We start from the raw sequence: 21,393 nt of genomic DNA on the forward strand, positions 1-21,393 counted from the left end.
ATGGATGAATATCCAAAGTAGGAGGCATGTCATGGATAATTGAACAAAATCCAACATTTTGAGGAAGAAATACAAGTGCTTGAATCCTACAATTGTCATCCAACATCTCTATTTTTGCATGAATATTATAGATAGTTGCATTGCCTAATTGAGCAATTCTAGGAGGCTAAACTTCCAAGGATGGCAATAGTGCACCTGACATTTGAGTGTAGATATCACTTGTAGTTGAAGCTTGAATGATATTTTATTTGTCTATATCTAGTGTAGTGCAATGTAGGTGTTTTAAATGTGTTCTAACTCTTGCTATCTACCTATATTCAGCCCTACTAGCATCAAACATTTGTATACACACACTTAATCCACCATTTTGGATTATTTATGCTTTGATTGTATTGTCGAGTTGTGGTAGGTATCTACACTCAAAAGGGTAGTAATTCATGAACATCAAACCAAGATGCAACATGATTACCCAACATCTCAATATGTATGTTGTGGATAGTTGTGTTTCCTTCTTGACTAATGTCAGGTGGTTGAACTTCCAAGGGGAATAATGGTGGAACTAGGATTTGGGCACTTGTATCACTTGTAATTGGATCTTGAATGGCACCATATCTATCTCTACCTGTTGTAGTGTGGTGCAAGTTATTGTAATTCCATTCTAATCCTTGCTATGTGCTTATGTGCATGTCTAGTAACATAAAGCATATTTTGCCTATGTAGACTAAATCCACAATTTTGATTATTTATGATTTGATTGTGTTGTGGAGTCATGGTAGACATATGCACTTAGAAGGCTAGCAATTCATAAACAATAGAGAGACAATGTTAAATTGATTGGTTTGGCATAGTACCATCCAACATTCAAATATCTATATTCATTCCATGCATATCATCCTGTGCATGTATATCTCTTACATGGTGATAAACACATAATGCAGCCCTAACTCTTGCGACTTGCTTATGTTTTATCTCTAGTAATTTTGAGTGTTTGCCTACATATATTGTATAACGGGGAAATACTAGCTACACTAGCTAGTATATAAGGTGAGAGAGACTTAATTTTTCATTATCAGATAATAATACAAGTCTTCTTTCTCCTTCACCTTGCTCTCCAAGCTTCCATGTCTTCTCTCCCTCTCTTCCAGTATTTCTCTCTCCATGTCTAGTCTTTCTCTCTCCTCATAACTGTCTTTTTCTCTCTTCTATTCTTCTTCTTCTTCTTCCTTGCAGTCTTCTCTCTCTTCTTTCTCTATCCTAGTCCCTCTCCTTGACAATCGGTGTCAGAGCCTAGGTATGCAGGTATAGGGAGCAGTAGGGGAGTTCCCAAAGATTTCTGGACCACAAGGACTATAGGCAGGAGCATTAATGACGGCTTGGACCAAGTTTGGAGGGAGGAAGACCGACTTTAGCAGCTCGTGGGTCATTTTTGGCCCATTGTGAAGGTAAACTCTTAGTAACCATGGTCACAGGAGTTAGAAGAAAGTCTAGTTGGGGTTACTTTTTAAGGAGGGTCTTCTCTCTCCTCATTTCTCAAGCTTCTTGCAAGCTTCCATGGAGGTAATCAGCCCCAAATTTTGTTCCTTTCTCTTCCATGGAGTGTTAGCCTTCTTCCTTGCATTTTTGGAGTTCAAGAGCAACCAACCGAGTGTATAGGCTATAGTGATCATCCCCAACCCTCTAGCAGTAGCCCCATAAAATCCGGTGCAAAATGTGGGCTGATTCCAAGCTAGAACCATAGCACCCCAGGCCTTCTCTCCTTCTTGGCTCTCATTCCCAGCTTTGTGTAGGTCCTTTGGGCAAGATTGAAGCCTCCTTTCTCAGCTTCTTGGACTTCTCTTCCACCTCAGAAACCCTGATCATGTGTAGTCCATGGCAGCCATGAAAGCTTGGAATCAAGCTCAAGAATCTTGAAGATTTTGGTATTTTCTTGGTCCCAAGGGTTCCCTCTTCAAGCCTAGCTCAAGATTTGGCCATCAAGAAGCACGGGAAGAAGATTAGAAGAAAGATTTGAATACATGCATTTGTGGGCAGTCATGTCTATGGAAGTAGAGCTTCAATTTTAGCAAGAGCTCTTCTTGGGAAGGTCTTGAGCCATCATATCTCCAAGATACAGCCACATTGGAGCTCATTCTCAAGATTTGAAGGCTTCTTGGAAGCAAGAAGGCATTATGGAGTGCCCATTTGGAAGGAATCCTTCTCTTGATCAGTCTATGCAAGCAATGCCCTTCCCCCATGGAAGAATCCTTCTCCCCCAAGCTTGAATTCATCTCTTCTTGATGGAGCACAACCATTTTGGAGGCATGGAGTGTGCAGGATCAAATTGGAGCTCTCATGAAGGAATGAAGTGGCATTAGTGGCTGCAATCTTCATCAAACAACATAAGGTAACCGATTCTTGGCTCTCATTCTCTCCCATAAGTCTCTCTCACCTTATATACCAGCCAGTGTAGCTAGTATTTCCCCATTATTAAGTCCCCCTCTCTTACAGTGCATGACTACATAAACCAATTCCTCAATCTCACAATGTATGTTGAGTCCATTAGTGATGATGCAAATATTCATTTATGGTTTGGATCCCCAACTCTCGGCTGATGTTTCAGCCCAAAGTCCACCAGATTTGTTCAAAGCTATTGAGTTGGCTGAGAGGTACTCTCGTAAGTACCACCGAGATGATTCATTTTAGAATGGACAGCAAAGAGGGGCATCTCAGCCACTATTTGGGCAGCAAAGAGGACCTATGTAGTCACATTTTGGGCAGCAAAGAAGTGTTGTAAGACCCGGGCAGTTTGGGGCAGGTTATGGTGGTGGAAATATGCCATTCAGCACCCCGAAGGTCCCCACATACCCCACCTTTAATGCCTCTAGGCAAAACGGTAATTTCAGGACTGCAAACCAAGGAAGAGCTAAAAATAGACAAGGGGACAGCAGGGGTAAAAATGCTTCAGCTTTTGGTGGTCAACGCTCTATCCCGATGGACCTCTACAAAGAGAGGAAAGAAAAAGGACTTTGCTTTAAATGTGGGGAAGAGTATACAGTCGAGCATGCATATAAGTGTGCTTATAGGAATGCAAAAGCAAGGGTACATAGCATGTTAGTATTTGATGAATCTAACGAGGATCATGAGGATTCAAGTGCCTTTGCAATCACGATCGAAAATGATGAGGTTGAAGAGGAATGTGGGCAAGAATAATTCTTTGACCCAGCTGACACCTTTCCATTTGACCCCGGCGGTCATGTAGATGTAAATATGGGTGATAAGAATGGTTCACATGCTGCTGCCACTATTTGTACTATCTCCTTGGATGCGTGGACAGGATCTAAGAGCCCCAACACTCTTCGTCTTCAAGGCAAGATTCACGAGAAATATGTATTTGTCTTCATAGATAGTGGTAGCACACACAGTTTCATAAATAGAGCAGTCATGAACAGGCTGAAATGTTTTGTCTCTGATTTACCGCAACCAATGAGGGTGCAAGTGGCCAATGGGAGTGAGGAAATTAGTACTCATGTATGCCCAACTGTACCTATTAAGCTTGCTGAAAATTATGAGTAGAAAGTGGATTTGATTATACTCAATATGGGGCCGATAGACATTGTGTTAGGTTGCAATTGGCTGAAAACTTTGGGTACCATTTCCATGGATTTTTCATTGTTGTACATGTAGTTTTTCAGGGCTAGACAGCTTGTTCACCTGTAGGAAATTAAAAACAGCAGTGAATTTCAGCTTATTACAGCCAAATAGCTCAAGAAAGTGTTCAAGAAATGCTCCCAAATTTTTGTGCTGCAATTAAATAAGGAAAATGTAGATCACTCCGGAAAAATGCATGATAATTCAGCCCTTAAGGCTGTACTTGCGGAGTATGGTGACTTGTTTCAGTTACCTATAGCATTACCTCCCAAGAGAGCGGTTGATCATCCCATTGATTTGGAGCCCCACTCCAAGCCGGTCAATAAACCCCCTTACAGGTTGTCCAAATGTGAAAGAGAAGAAGTGGCCAAGCTGTTAGAAATCAAGCTCAGCGTCAGTGTATCTTCATCTATGACCGACATCTATGACAGCTAGTGTGTACAGCTGTCTACATGTGACTACATTAAATAAGTCGGGTTAGTAGTCAGTTAGTGACCTGACTAGAGTTAGTGAGTCTAGTCTACATTTACACTAGGTCACTTTATCTTGTAGTGAGAGTGTGTGCTTTTCAGTTTAGTGTGTGGAAATGAAGGAATGAGCTTGAGAGCCTGAAGGCTCATGGATATGGAGTTTTTCCCTTTCTCTCTCTCTACTCTTTGAACATGGTATCAGAGCTTCATCCATGAGGCTGTGGGAGAATGGGCATGACAACTTGCAGTGCAAAGGAGATGGAAGTAAGAAATGAGGAAGAAGCTGGACACTTGCAAATGAAGCCATAGTCAAAGGAAGGAATCAGCGTGGACTGCCTTCTGAAAATCATGGACTGCCTCCTGAGTCTGAAAATCGTGGACTGCCTCCTGAAACCTGTGTCTGAAAATTGTGGACTGCCTCCTGAAACTTGTGTCCTGAAATCGTGGGCTGCAATCTGTGTTTGAAAATCTTGGACTGCCTCCTGAAAAACAGCAACTTGTATCTAAAAATCTGCACCTGCTGATCTGAATGCACAGCAACCTGTATTTGAAAATGTGCGCCTGTTGATCTGAATGGATAGCAACCTGTATCTAAAAATCTGCGCCTGCTGATCTGAGTGAACAGCAATCTGTCAATCTTCAGTGGGGCACCTGGACAAGGTTCATAGAGCATGTATGCTCACTATTGAAGGTATTTGAAGTGTGCAAGGAGTAAATTCTTGTGTGGGAGCTCTGTTATGAGCTGGAGTGACAGGCACAGACCTGTAATCATTTCTGAACTGCTGTAAACATGAATGGACAGCATGCATTCAGTCATTACTGACACACAGGAGCATTGTACTACACTCAGAAAGCATCTTTGGAGCACAAGAATGTGTCAAAGCATGTATACATTGGATCAAATGTCTTGGAGCTGAGATCTCTTGCTCAGAATACTCAGATCTGAAAATCAATGACAGGCTGAAAACTGTCATACACAGTCAATGACAGAATACTCAGATCTGAAAATCAATGACAGGATGAAAACTGTCATACACAGTCAATGACAGAATACTCAGATCTGAAAATCAATGACAGGCTGAAAACTGTCATACACAGTCAATGACAGAATACTCAGATCTGAAAATCAATGACAGGCTGAAAACTGTCATACACAGTCAATGACAGAATACTCAGATCTGAAAATCAATGACAGGCTGAAAACTATCATACACAGTCAATGACAAGTACTGTGCATTACTGAAGCAATACAGGTCATCTTGGGGGTTCCATCATCTATATGAACTGGCCTATACATGCTAAATGCATGGAGAATTGAAGCAAGCAATGAGCATAATTGAAAACTGAATTTTGAAGCTGAAATAAATGCAGTTACACTGTCCTGGTTAATTACAAACAGTTCATGAGGTTTATGCCATTTGTCAATGAAGACAGGTTGTCTATGCCTACTCAGATGCTCATGTATTGAACTTGCCACTACAAAGTAAATGTATGGCATGATCAAAAGACATTTTGGAGCTGCTTGTAGCTTGGTATGCTGAATTCTGGTTGGCTGCAACCTAAAACTGAATTTGTTGACACACTCAGTTTTGGACTTGAAATTGCTGCTGGTTACTCACAGTTTACAGTTTTCAGACTGCATGTATGTACCCTGGCAGTGCGGTTACATAAGCTTAAGCTGAAGCAAACACATAGCTTATGTATTGACAGTTATATCTACAATTGAGACCACTTGTTTGTGGGTTGTTTTGGGGTGTCAGTGGGCTGAAATACCCTGGTTTTTTTCTGCAATTTAGTGCAGAAAACTATCATAAACTGTTACGGACTGAACTTAGTCAGTCATACTTATTGGACTGCAGGGAGTCAGGCACTTGATAGACAGTCTATTGCATCATGGCTAATGCACATGGGACTAACAATATCACTCCGATAGTTGGATAATAAGAACTTTACATTATGGAAATTCAGAATGAAAAACTTTCTGGTTGGCAGAGGTTATTGGGATTTATGTACAGGAGATGAAGTTGCTCCTGAGTTGCCTGCACACAATCCAAAAAATGAACAGAAAAGAGCCTACAGGCTATGGAATGAAAGAGCATGCAAGGTGCTACATTGGTTTTCCTTATGTATATCTGATGCTATGGTAATTCAAATCATTGGATGTGAGACTCCGAAGGATGCTTGGGACATACTGATGAAAAATTATGGAACCATGACACATGCAAGAAAGATCCAGTTGAAACAGTAGTTCAACAACATGTCTAGGAATGGCAAGAGCATCCAGACGTATACCACGGAGATTAAGACCATAGCTGATCAACTTGCTACTATTGGCTCAAGTGTATCAGAAGATGATATGATTGCTGTTGCTTTGAATGGCTTAGGCAAAGAGTACAAAGCTTTTGACACTTCCATTTCTGTCAGAGAAGAGCCCTCTAGCTGGGAAGAGCTAGTTGCTTTGTTGCTGCATGAGGAAGTCAAACTTGGTTTGAATACAGGTTCTAGTGCATCTCAGAGTAGAGACACTGTGTTGTACTCTAGCCAGCGTGGCAGAGGATCTAGAGGTCGTGGTTCATTTCGAGGTCGTGGTGACACTCGTAATACTTATGGACAGCAGCAGTAGAAGAGTAATTGGCATGGTGCAAATACACAAGGCCAGTGTGGATTTGGTGGGTTTAGAGGCAGGGGGAGATTACCCCGAGGTAGAGGTGGTGGTTCTGGTTCATGGTAGTCATCTGATCAATCCAACAGGGACAAGGACTGCCATTATTGTGGCCAGTATGGGCATATTGCAAAGGATTGTTACAAGAAGCAAGGAGATATGAAGGCAAAGGGTAGACAGCATGGGCACTATGCATCTTCCAGTGGTGCTCATGATGAGTCAGTTGATAGACTCTTTGCCATGCAGCATGTATCTAAAAATGCATCGAGACATGATAGAGATGACATATGGTACATTGACTCTAGAGCGTCAAACCACATGACCCCGCATGGAGAGTGGTTTGATGAGATGGTTGCAGGTACACATGGTCATGTATGTACTGGGGATGATACCCAACTTGACATAAAGCATAAAGGGATTGTTCCATTGATGATGCCTGATGGCAAGAAGAAAGGCCTGCATGGTCTTACATGTACCGACCATAACAAAGAATTTGTTGTCTGTGGGTCAAATGGCAGAACAGAATCTGCAAGTGAGGTTTAACAAGGATGGATGTTTCATTGAGGAGTATGGAAATGGCTGCAAGTTAATTGCCAAGGGCAGAAGGGATGGCAGGATGTTTACATTGGATGCGACCATTCCGGGACTCAAGGCAGCCATGTTTGCTCATGATGAGAGTGCCATCAGAGATGTAGAGATCTGGCACAAGAGAATCAAACATGTCAATGTACAAAAGCTGAAATCTATGCAGTAGAAAGAAGTAGTACTTGGATTACCTAAATTCAAGTATAATGATTTTGGTCATGTATGCCCTGCATGTCAGTTTGGGAAGCAGGCACAGTTTCCTTTCATGAGACATGTAAAAAACAGCACTAGGCCTTTACAGTTGGTACATTCTCATGTCTGGGGTCCTTCACATAATGCTTCCTTTGGAGGTGCATGATATTATGTCTCATTTATTGATGATTTCAGCAGGTACACTTGGCTTTATATCTTGAAACATAAGGATGATGTGTTTGATGCATTCAAAGACTTCAAGAAACATGCTGAAAATGAATTGGGCTGTTACATATCATGTTTGAGATCAGATGGAGGAGGTGAATATATCTCAAACTACTTTGACAGGTATCTTGCTAAACATGGGATCAGAAGACAGCTCACATGTAGTTATACACCGCAGCAAAACGGTGTTGCAAAGAGGAAAAACAGGGTTTTGATGGAGTCAGCTAGAGCTATGGTGAATGAAAAATGTCTGCCAAATGGTTATTGGGCTGAAGCGGTGGTGACTGCTGTATATGTGCTGAATCGAACCCCTATAGCAGGGATTCATGATGTCACTCCGTATGAACGGTTGTATGGTCATAAACCTGATATTTCACACTTGAAGGTATTTGGCAGCATTGCATATGTGCATATACCGGATGAGAAGAGGAAGAAATTGGATCCTAAGGCAGTGAAAAGTGTGTTTATTGGATATGCACAGGAACGGAAAGCTTATAAGTGTTATGTACCTTCTACGCATGAGACACTCATAAGCAGAGATGTGGTATTTGATGAGTTAGCATCTTGGTATGGGAATCCTGTTGCAGTGCCTACTGATGGCTCACCCAGTATGAGTCATGCTGAAAATACTCCTGCAGAGAGTACTTCCATGGCTGGTCAGACAGGCGATGTATCATCTACAGTGAGTCCTTGGATAGGACGATTACGGAGTCGCACTACTGCATCCACTGACATGGATATGTCAGTGAGGGGGAGAACAAATAAGGGAAAAGAAAAGGTTTTTGAAGATGTAACAGGTCCACTCACTGCAGGTTATGATTCATCTAGCAGTGACAGCTTAGATAGTGAATTGGGGATTCCGTCTGTTATGACGCCAGGTGCTAGACAGAGCCGTTATGTGCCACCTCATGAGAGACAAGCTCACAGTGAGCCACAGCTCAGGAGATTAGAGAGGGTCAGACGACCTGTTGACATGTATACTTACACTAGATATTCAGCCCGTCATTATGCTTATATGACGAAAGTAACAGGTTTTAGAGAACCAAGTAAGTTTGATGAGGCAGTTTCAGATGAGAATTGGCGTGTTGCTATGGATAAGGAATATTCAGTTTTGGCTGAAAATTGTACATGGGATTTGGTACAGTTGCCTGAGGGAAAAACACCTATTGGATGCAAGTGGGTGTATAAGGTAAAATGTAAATCAGATGGATCATTGGAAAGATATAAGGCCAGGCTGGTTGCAAAAGGGTATGCACAGCAGTATGGTCTTGATTATGAGGAGACTTTCAGTCCTGTAGCAAAGATGGCTACAGTTAGAACTGTGATTGCTTTGGCAGCAGCTAGAGGCTAGAAAAAAGAATGCATTTCTCAATGGAGAATTACAGGAAGAGGTTTACATGGAACAGCCTGAAGGCTATGTACATCCAGAATTTCTAGCACATGTATGTCAGCTCAAAAAGGCATTATATGGGTTGAAACAGGCACCTAGAGCATGGAATGCTCGCATCAGTAGTTATTTACAGCAACATGCTTTTCGATTGGGAGATGCTGATCATAGTTTGTTTGCGAAGAAGATAGATAGTGGCTATGTTTTTCTAGTTGTCTATGTTGATGACTTAACCATTACAGGAGATGATGAAAATGGGATTGCAGAAATAAAGACATGTTTACAGGCTGAATTTAAGGTCAAGGACCTTGGAGAGCTGAAATACTTTTTGGGGATTGAGGTTGTTTCTACACCTCAAGGCATATGGTTGCTACAGAAGCAGTATACTCATGACATGTTACAGAAATATGGTATGGCTGATTGCAAGCCTATGGATACGCCTTTAGAGTAGAATGTCAAGCTGCAGATTGATGTTGGGACAAAGATTGAGAATGTTACTATGTACAGACAGATGGTAGGCAGCTTGATCTATCTCACAATCACTAGACCTGACTTGAGTTATGCTGTGGGGCTGATCAGTCAGTTCATGCAGAAGCCTCGCAAACCACACTTGGATGCAGTTAGAAGAATTCTGAGATATGTAAAGGGTACCATAGATCATGGGCTATTTTATGCATATGGGAAAACCCTTGACTTGATGGGGTACACTGATGCTGACTGGGCTGGTTGCACATATGACAGGAGGTCAACCAGTGGCTATGCATTTGGATTGGGTAGTAGCATGATCAGTTGGCAGAGTAAGAAACAGCCTACAGTTGCATTGTCCAGTACGGAAGCAGAGTATCGTGGTGCGGCCTTAGCAGCCTGTGAAGCTAAGTGGTTACAGAAGTTGTTGAATGACTTGGGAGTACACTTGGATAGCAAACTCAAGCTGTACTGTGACAATTTGAGCAGTGTTATGTTAGCAAGCAATCCTATTTATCATGCAAGATCAAAACACATTGAGGTTCACTACCATTTCATTAGGGAAATGGTTTTAGCAGATCAGATTGACTTGGAGCATGTGAAGACTGAAGACCAGGTAGCAGACATCTTTACCAAATCACTTGGTAAAGATAAGTTCATTCACTTTCGACAGCTACTTGGAGTGATGCAGATGATTTGAGTTTTGTTTTTGAGCTTGAGGGAGAGTGTTAGAAATCAAGCTCACCGTCAGTGTGTCTTCATCTATGACCGACATCTATGACAGCTAGTGTGTACAGTTGTCTACATGTGACTACATTAAATAAGTCGGGTTAGTAGTCAGTCAGTGACCTGACTAGAGTTAGTCAGTCTAGTCTACATTTACACTAGGTCACTTTATCTTGTAGTGAGAATGTGTGCTTTTCAGTTTAGTGTGTGGAAATGAAGGAATGAGCTTGAGAGCCTGAAGGCTCATGGATATGGAGTTTTTCCCTTTCTCTCTCTCTACTCTTTGAACACAAGCATGTCAAAGATTTAGTAGATATGGGATTCATTGAGCCTAGCTCATCCCCTTTTGCATCACCTGTCTTGCTGGTAAAAAAGAAAAATGGCACTTTCAAGATATGCATTGATTACTCGAGGGATTCACTATATATATATTCTCTATATAACGTGTATTCGTGGCCTATTTATAAATATCTTAATCTGTGAATTTTTCTTAAATAAAACACAACCCTTTTCTATTGAATCTGCACGTAACCCCTTTATATGACACTCTTCTATATGTAAAAAATGGTGTTTTAAAAACCCCTTATTTTGAACTCACGTTATATATACATATATTCATGAGTGACTCCTCCCCCCCCCCCCCCCCCCCCCCCCAAGATTGATTACAAAGATCTAAATAAGATCACAATCAAGAATAGATATTCTATTCCTAGGGTGGACGACCTGTTAGATAAGTTGAAGGGAGCTAAGTATTTCACAAAGATTGATTTGAGATCTAGCTACCATCAAATACGCATGCATGAAGGGGATGAGATAAAGACTGCATTTAGGACTGATCGTGAGCTCTATCACTTCTTGGTCATGCCCTTTGGCTTGACTAATGCACCAGCCACGTTTCAGAGCCTCATGAACAAAATACTTCAGCATTACTTATTCAAATTTGTATTGGTATTTTTCGATGACATCCTCATTTATAGTCACTCAAAGAGGCTCACCTTATGCACATGAGGTAGATGTTTGATATACTTAGACAGTATAGACTCTTTGCTAAGGAGACAAAGTGTTCGTTCATGCAAACTGAGGTTGAGTACTTGGGACACATTGTCAGTGAGGCATGCATTAGAGCTAACCCAAAGAAAGTGCAGTGTGTCAAAGATTGGCCCACACCTGCAAATACTACCTCTTTGAGAGGATTCTTGGGTCTCTCCTCATTTTACCACAGATTCATTTGGCACTATGCCACTATTGCAGCCCCTCTCACTGATAGGCTAAAGAAATAAGCATTTTTTTGGGATGCATTGGCAGATAGAAGCTTTAATCAGGTGAAAGATTTGCTTACTTCAGCCCCTATCTTGGTATGCCCTGATTTTTCTAGGGAATTCATCATTCAATGTGATGCCAGTGGGAGAGGAATTGGTGCAGTATTGCTACAAGAACATGGGGTCATAGCTTTTAAGAGCCGAAAGCTGGCTGAAAATGAGAGGGTTATGAATGTCTATGATCAGGAAATGCTGGCCATCCTTCATGCCATCAAGAAATGGCATCATTATTTGTATGGCAGCCAGTTTAGAGTGAAAAGAGACCATAGAGTACTCAAGTACTTCTTGTCTCAGTCAAATCTGACTCCAAAGCAGAGGAGATGGGTAGCCACCTTACAGAACTATGACTTTGACATCACCCACACTCATGGGAAGGACAATATAGTGGCTGATTCCATGTCTAGGACATGGTCATGTAAAGTCTCTGCTATCATGGAGTTACACAGTGATTGGATACATGAGCTTCAGGAGGCTTATCTATTAGATGCTGATTTCAGCAATGTATTTCAAAAATTACAGCAAGGACAATGTGTGGAAAACTCTTCGTATCAGCTGAAAAATGGGCTTTTATGGTATAATGGCTGAATTGCCATCCCTCATGCCTCCCCATTCAAGCAGAAAATCATGCACGAGATGCATTCAGCCCCTATAGCTGGTCATTTGGGAGTCTTTAAGACCTATGAAAAATTTGCTAAAAGCTTTTACTGGAAGGGCCTTTGGAGAGATGTGAAAGACTTTGTCTTGGGATGCGTGCCTTGTCAGCAAAACCAGGACAGTACCTTAAAACCAACTGGTTTACTTCAGCCATTACCTATGCTGACCAAGAAAGGTTGGGACATCATCTATGTGGTTGTGGATAGACTCACAAAGGCAGCCCATTTCATTTCCACAAAGACTCAATATAATGCTTCTCAAGTAGCCAGCCAATTCATGGAATATGTTTTCAAATTACATGGCTTACCACAGGTCATTGTGCATGACCGAGATGCTAAGTTTATGAGTAACTTTTGGCGGGCAGTTTTCAACTCTATGGGTACTCAGTTAGCCCCTTCCACTACTTACCATCCACAGACAGATGGTCAGACAGAAAGGGTTAACAAATGGCTGGAAACTTACTTGAGGCATTTCTGTCATGATGTGCAGCATGCTTGGGACTCATGGTTGCATTTGGCTGAGTTTGCCTATAATAACTCTACACATGCTAGCATTGGAGTTTCACCTTTTGAGGCCTTGTATGGCTACAAGGTGCCCCTTCCTGTGGTTATCTTCAATGATAAAATAAGTCCACAAAGCAAGGAAGAATTGGATAGAATGCAGGTCTTACTTCAGCAATGTAAAGCTAACTTGAAGAGAGCTCAAGATCAAATGAAGCTTTATGCTGATGACAAAAGACGGGATATGGAGTTCCAAGAAGGGGATTTGGTGCTCTTGCAAGTGCCTAAGTCTAGATATGCCTCCCTTAAAGATGGGTCCAGCAATAAGTTGGCACACAAGTTCTATGGACCATACCAGATTATCAAGAGAGTGGGAGACTTGGCATATCGATTGGCATTACCCCCATCTACGAAGATCCATAATGTCTTCCATATGAGTCAGTTGAAGCCCTTTATTGGCTCAGTAGTGCACTATGTTGAGGAACTCCCACGGATAGATGAAGAAGGCATCATTCAAAAAGGTCATAGGACAAAGGGAAAAGAGGCTTTGCTCTCGCTCAATCATGGAATACTTGATTAAGTGGTGAGATTTACCACTCAGGAAGCTTCTTGGAGGTTAGCTTCATTTTTGGAAGAGTTCCCATACCTTTTAGAAGTAGATTTGGTTGAAATCTAGCTAACTATGGCCCTGTTTTCCCCCACACTGACTGCAGACAACACTTTGTTTTAAAGCGGATTTTATTCTACACTACGGACAGTAATGCACACCATACATGCGCTGAAAGTACTTCTAGAGAGCTCTGTTTTGATGTATAGCACACCCCATTCGGAGCCTCCCATAGAAAGTTATGACAGATTCACTACAGCAGGGTCCTGTAGTAAACAACATGCTATCCACTGTCTGCAGCCCGCATTTACTCCAGATGTTTGGGTCAAAACTCATGTTTATAACTCCCCAATAAGGCCCATGTATCGTACATACCCCATGACCTATCATACACAATAATACCTCTTCATTCATCAGTATACCCTTGTAATAATACCGCAGAGTAGTACTCTGATCGGCCCCTCCCAGTTACCACACGTGCCCAAATTGTTTTTGAGGGAAAAAACCTTCGGGTGGGGATGGAATGTAAGAGAGGGGGACTTAATAACGGGGAAATACTAGCTACACTGGCTCATATATAAGGTGAGAGAGACTTAATTTTTCATTATCAGATAATAATACAAGTCTTCTTTCTCCTTCACCTTGCTCTCCAAGCTTCCATGTATTCTCTCCCTCTCTTCCAGTCTTTGTCTCTCCATTTCTAGTCTTTCTCTCTCCTCGTAACTATCTTTCTCTCTCTTCCGCTCTTCTTCTTCTTCTCTGCAGTCTTCTCTCTCTTCTTTCTCTCTCCCAATCCCTCTCCTTGACATATATGTGAATATTCCTTCAACTTCTCTCTCTTCAACTTCTCGAATATTCCTTGTGCTATCTTCTTTATTTTAAAACTCTTCTCATTAGATACCAATGATCCACAATTTCTCATTACAAAGACAAATAAAACATGATAAGAAATGTGTAACTGCCTCCATGAAGGTATTGACTCTTGAGAAACAAACAAAGAAGAAAGTGTCATATGGTAATAGTGTACCTACCAGTCATGTAGTTCTTAATGAGGACTCTAGGGGCTTAGAAAGCTTGGATGATGAGCTTGGTATTTCTTCAGTCAGTACACCAGGTGTACAGAGAGCACATGGTAATCTAGAGGCTCTATTGAGTGATCATTGGATATGTAGGTCTAGCACGGTGAGACATCCTGTTAGAAGATTTGCTTTTGAGGGTCATGCAGCTCACCATTATGCTTATGTGGTAAAGATAGTTGAGTTTGTTGAGCCCACTTGTTTAGAAGAGGCTATTGGTCATGCTCATTGGGATGGAACAATGGATGAGGAGATGGTTGTACTACATGCTAGCATGACTTGGGATCTAGTACCATTATCCAAAGGCAAGAAAGCTATTAGTTATAACTGGGTCTATAAAATCAAACATAATGTAGATGATTCTATAGTTATACAATGATGCATATGTGAATAGTATTACTATATTACTTTAGTAGGCATTACTTCATATTGTAATAAGTTAAGCATTTAACATAAACTTTTTATCTACTTTTAATGAACACATAATGCATCTAACATAAAAGGATTATATAAAGGACAAATAATCATGTAATAATGATCTAAACATTAATAGCAACTTTATATGGTACCCTTTTGTATAGAAAAATGTGTAAATTTGACATTTGAAAAAAACTCTTATGTTCAACTCACATGATATGTATAAATATTTATGTGCTAGATTATATTAATTTGAAAAATATAAAAATGCTATGTATAAATGGCTTTAAAAATATGGGACATGCTATCAAATACGTAGATTATTGTATTGGATTAAGACAATAGTTAGTGAAAAAATCTTTCTTATGAAAGAATTCTTTAGTATGAAATATTTATATTATACAAATAGCATTCTTGAGATGAGTCTTAGCACAAACTAAATGTGGTTTGTCTAGTAAAAATTGAAGAGACTTGAGTTGCTTAATAAAAAATCCAAGTCTAAAATTAAGCTACATTATAATTAATAATTAATATTTATAACTAATAATTAATCATTAATATTTATCTGCATCATGGACACCAAGAAACCTAGTATCTTTTAGAAAAATCTAGAAGATGTAAGGAAGTCCTAGAAGAAATAGGAAGATTTTAGAAGGTTCTTTGATGATTCTAAAATATCGCTTACATCAATGCTTAGATCAACATTTCTTATGTTACCACGTATGTCAACAGTACTTTTGCCAATAACGATGTCATAATCTAGAAGCTTCTCTTTAACCTCCACAACTCCAATATAAATAGTGCTACAAGCTCTTCAATCTTGCCACCACTAGTTGTGAGACTCACGTGAGGTAAGTCCTCTCTAATTCCATTTCAAGCTATGTATCTCTAGTTCTTATTATGTCTTTCTCATCATGTCTTCTCTTGTTTTTTGATCTAGTGTTGTATCAATCTTTTATTAAGAAATGTCTTGTTGTACATCATCATTTTGTAATAATAAAAAAAGAAGTTCTTCTTCTTTAAGTTATTCTCTTGTAAGTTATGAGGCAACAATCCTTATCCTTCTCAAGTTCTTGTCACCCTCATAGCAGGTTGGCAAGATTATATACGTTGATTATGCCTAGTTGTGATAGATACAATGATGGAAAGAATCAAGCATGGTTCAAAGATCACTAGCCTAGAGCCCACAAAGTGGGGGTGACCCTCAAGAGGGGGTGCAAATCTTAATTCAAAATGGTAGAAACCCTAAAAGGCAAAAGAGACACAAATTCTAAAGCATAAAGGGGGCAACATCCTAGAGAAGTGATTCAACTGGAACCCTATTCTTCGTCATTATAAGGGTGGAAGATCTGACTTGTATTTACTCTTTTGATATATCTATGCTACTTACAGAAGCTCTATCAGTGTAACTATTGAAGCTTTCTATTCTCTTATTCTATTCTATCATCTTGCCTCCATTATTGAGAGTGATTGAGAGTGAGAGGGTAAGAGGTATGTTGAACAAGGGAATAAGGGAAGATGAAGATTTTTATTGTCTTCTTACTTTGGTATCCTTAGTGGTAGATTTGAAGGGTGACGATATTGAATCATGTTGTTTGAGTTGTGGAGCCATCTTCAAGCCTTCAAGCTTTTGGACTACAACATGGAAAGGTAAGTTGGTAAGTTCACTATACCGCAAATCTAGTCTTGTGTTCTTGTTTTCTAGGGATAGAGAGGGGGATACATGGTTAGTTAGAGAGGAGTTTTGAGAGAGAAGGTGAGACTGGTTTGTTGTATTGAGATTGGAAAGATTGGAGTCGTTATAGTAGGCAAAAATACAGAACACAAACTCAAAAACATAAAGAAACTCAAAATTCACAACTCAAATGTAAAATACAAACTCAAAATCTTCTTGCTTTGATTAGTTATGTAACATTGTAGATGCATCTTGCTTCTCATCAATGGATGATCAAATGTGGGTGCATAGAATTCATAAGGAAGAAATATACAAATTTCACATGCATGGTTGTTGTGTATTGTCATGTTGGTAGCCTTGAGATTCTTGAGGTCTTGCTTTGTCTATCTTGTTTTATTGAATTTGGGATATAAGAAAAGAAGAATAATAATAAGAATAAGAAGAAAAAGAAGAAGGTGAAAGAATAATAAGGAGAAGGTGGAAGAAGGTAGAGTAGTGTAGAAGGAGCAAAGAAGAAAGTGTTAGAAGGAGGAGGAAGAAGAATAGGAGAAGAAGAATAAAAAGAAGAAGGTGGTGAAGGTTGGGGATATATATATATATATATATATTAGTAGGGGAGGAACATCACGGGTTGCCTAAGCAATTTTGAAATCATAAAAAGTAAAGTGATTTTATGAAATATTTTTTGAGAAGTCTCAGTTTTAAAGGAAATTTGATTCTATTTCTATTTTTATCATGCAAATGGGATGCATATGGGATGAAATTTGATATAAAAGCAATGTATATTATGTTTAAGTGTTGTAATTTTGAGTTACACTACAACATACAGACCCAATAGTGATGTTTAAAGTGACTGAATTATTCATGAAAAAATTTGGCCCCATAATCCCTATTCGCATCGCTATTATATTAGTGTCACTATTTGCCTCGCTAATTAAGATAGCAATGCTAATATCTACGTAAATAGAGATGCTAATAGCAACACAAATAGCGATGAAAATAGAGACACTAATAGCAATGCAAATAGCGAAGAAAATAGAGATGCTAATAGCGACACATATAGCGATGGTTGTTGCAGAGTAAATTTTTGGCGCAAATAGCGACGGTTACAAAGGGAAAAAAATTAGGTGGTAGGGCATGCCACCCTGCTACCCTTCTAGCTATATGCCCTAAATATTCTTGTATAATTCATTTGCCAATGTCACATACATCTAATGTCTAAAAATTTTGCATTAGATTTTCTTAAAAAAATGAATCCTTTGATTGCAAAAGATAGATATAATCAATTCGAAAATGTATTATGCAAGGAGCTTTTTCATCACTTTCTTAGGCCTGAGAAGAAGAGCTTGTGATTGCAAAAGCTAGATATAATCAATTCAAAAAAGTACTACTCAATGAGCTTTTTTATCACTTGCTTAGGCCCAAGAAGAAGAGCTTCACTTCAAGCTTTCATTGTAGTCAGGACCTTAAGGTATGAATAAGGCTCATTAATCCTCGGCTCACTCCAGCTTATTCCAAACTTGTTCAAGTCTTTTTGGGGGAGTATTTAGGCATTGGTAAGAGTTATACCACGGCGTTGGAGCTAGAAACACTTATATAGGAAGTAGTAGTATCTCTAAGCTCTACTTCTTGATTTTACCTATGCTTAAGTCATCTTCTATCTCTTCTTTCTTGGCCCTACCCTTCATCAAAGGCATCCTGTCCCTCACAAGAGGGTGTCAACCTAACCTCACTCTCAATCTCAATGGATGGAGGTGTTTCAAGTTCAAAAGAATCAAGATCATCCTCCCCCCTCTCAAACTCCATTTCTTGAGTTGCAACCTATGGTGCAAGGGTTCATCCTTTTGACATATCCATAACTCTATCATAATACTTTCTACCTTTGAACACACATCCATTCTCCATCCTTCTCCTTTCACATAATACTCCATCATTTCTTCCTCTCTTGGGCTCCTTCAAGTTGGCATTCTTCGGGATAGGGGTGGTCGGTGTAGATGTAATCTTCTTCTAGGTGGTGGTTGATGGGAAAATATTCAAGGTAGTAGTATTCATCTCCTTGAGGAGGATATTTGTTATAGAGATATTGGTCTTCAATAACCTTCTTGTAGTAGTATCCACCTCCTTGAGGGTAGTAGTATCCATCTCCTTGAGGAGGATATTTGTTATAGAGATATTGGTCTTCAATAACCTTATTGTAGTAGTATTTAGGGTAGTAGTCAAGGTAGTGGCAATTGGCTCCTTATTGGGGACGAGGTGTTCCAAGATCTAGGTTGAGCTCATCCTCTCCCTTTTCTTCTTCATCATCTTCATCTGACCAAGATTCTTCATCTTTTTTCACATGTCTCTTCTTTTCTTGGCTCCTTAGTTCTTTTTTTATCAACTTCACTCCATTTTTCAGCTCTTAGACTTTTTTGGCTCTCATCTACTTTCAGCCTACTTTGTGGCTTCTCCCGATCTAGAGGTAATCTCGCAATTCCACGTCAGTATGATTTCTTCTTGTAGCCTCATATCGAGGTCTCGAGCCATCTTCAATTGTCATAGCCTCTCCCTCTCTCTCTATTTTCTCTACTTTTCTTTTACCTCTCTCTCTCTCTCTTTCTCTCTCTCTATATATGTGTGTGTGTGTATGTTCTCTCTCTCTCTCTCTCTCTCTATTTTCTCCTCTTTTCTTTATTTTTCTCTCTCCCTTTCTCTCTATCTATTTCTCTTTTTCTCTCCCTCTCCCTACCTTTATTTCTCTCATTCCCTCCCTCCCCCTTCCACCCTCATCTCTCTTTCTCTCTCTCTCTCTCTCTCTCTCTCTCTCTATGTATATATATATATATATTCTCTCTCTCTCTAGATCTCCCTCTATTTCCTCTTTTTTTCTTTATTTTTCTCTCTCCTTCTCCACCCTCTATTCCTCTCACACCCTCCCCCCTCTTGTTTTTTTCCCTTTCCTCTCTCTATTTTTCTCTCCATCTATTTCTCTCTTTGCATCCCTCCCTCCCTCTCTCTCTCTCTCTCTCTCTCTCTCTCTCTCTCTCTCTCTCTCTCTCTCTATTTCTTTATTTTTATCTCCCCCTCTCTATTGTTCTCTCTCCCTCTCCCTCCTTATCTTTATTTCTCTCCTTCTTTCCCTCCCTCCCTATGTGTGTGTGTGTGTGTGTGTTCTCTCTCTCTATCCCTCCTTCTCTCTATTTTTCTCTCTCTTTGTATTTCCTTCACCATTTTTCTCTCCATCACTCTATTCATCTCTCTCTCTCTCTCTATCTCTCTCTCTCCCCCTTGCATTGATCTCTCTAGCTTCTTCTCTCTATACATCTCTTCATCAACAAAAAGGAGGGATTAAAGAAAATAGAAAAACAAAGGGAGAAGAGATAATACACTTACCTCAAAGATCGAAGAAGTATCCTTTCGCGCTTCTCTCCTTGTTCTTCTTCTTCTCCTTCAGGGGTTCTCTCCTCCTTTGAAATTGTCCCCTCTCTTTTGGTGGATAATGGTGGCAATGGTAGTCTCGCTCTCTCTCTCTCTCTCTCTCTCTCTCAATCTCCCTTGCTTTGATCTCTCTCCCTTTTTCTCTATATATCTCTTCATCAACAAAAAGAAAGAGAGAAGTAAAGAAAACAGAAAAATAAAGAGAGAAGAGAGAATGTACTTACCTCAAAGCTTGAAGAAGAATCCTTCACACCTCTCCTTCTTCTTCATCTCCTTCACAGGTCCCCTCCTTCTCCTTTGCAGCTGTCCCCTCTCTTCTCGTGGTGGATGGGGGTGGCAGTGGCCTCTCTCTCTCTCTTTCATATTTCTCCCTTCATCTCTTTATACATCTCTTCATCAACAACAAGAAAGAGAGATGTAAAGAAAAGAGAAAAATAAAGAGAGAAGAGAGAATGCACTTGCCTCCATCTCTCTCTTCCTTCCCCTCCCTTCTTCTCTCTATTTCTCTCCCTCGTTCCCTTCCCACTGTCACTCGGCATCTTGCTGCAAACACAATCAAAGATAGAAAATAAAAAGCTTAAAAAACATAGATATTAAAAGCAATGTCTCCCCACCTCTCTTTATCTCTCTCCCCCACTCTCCCTGTACTTTTCTTTCTTTTTCTTCTTTCTCATTCTCTCATTATTTTCCTATTTCTCTCTCCCTCTCTCTGTCTATTTTTTCTCTCTATCTCTCTTTCTTCCTCTCTCTCTCTCTTCTTTTCACTCTCCTTCCTCTCTTTACCTCACCCTTCTTTTCTATCTCCTCCTTCTCTCTTCCTTCCCTCTCCCTCTCTCTTTCTCTCTCTATTTTCCTTTCTTTGTTTCCTCTCTCTTTGTTTCTCCCCCCTCTCTCCCTCATTGTTTCTCTCACTCATCCTCCTCTCTCCATCCCTTCATCTCTCATTTTTCTCTTCTCTTTCTCTTTGTTTCCTTTCTCCCCTTTCTCTCCCTCTTTCTCTCTTTCTCTCTTCCTCTCCCTTCCTTCTTTTCCCTCCCTCCCTCCCTCCCTCCCACCCTCCCTCTCTTTCCATGCATCTCTTTGCAAAGAAAAGGAAAAAAAAGAAGAGAACACAAAAATAAAGCAAGGAGAGGCAATGCACCTACCTCAAAGACCAGAAGATGAAACCCTTTGTGCCTCTTCCTCACACCTTCCCTCCCTTCTCTCTTACACACTTCTTTTTCTTCTTCATGTACAATGGCAGCAGTGGTGACGGTGGTGATGAGCTCCCCCCTCTCTCTCTCCCTCTTCCTCTCCCCCTCTCTCTCAAAGCTTTAAGCTCTCTCACTCTCTCTGTCATTCTTTCTCACAAACTTTTTTGGCAAATATCATGCTTGGGTTTTCGAAATT

Source organism: Lygodium microphyllum, chromosome 22, assembly GCF_053477565.2.
Source record: "Lygodium microphyllum isolate KBCC chromosome 22, Lygodium_microphyllum_v1.1.10, whole genome shotgun sequence".
Lineage (NCBI taxonomy): Eukaryota > Viridiplantae > Streptophyta > Polypodiopsida > Schizaeales > Lygodiaceae > Lygodium > Lygodium microphyllum.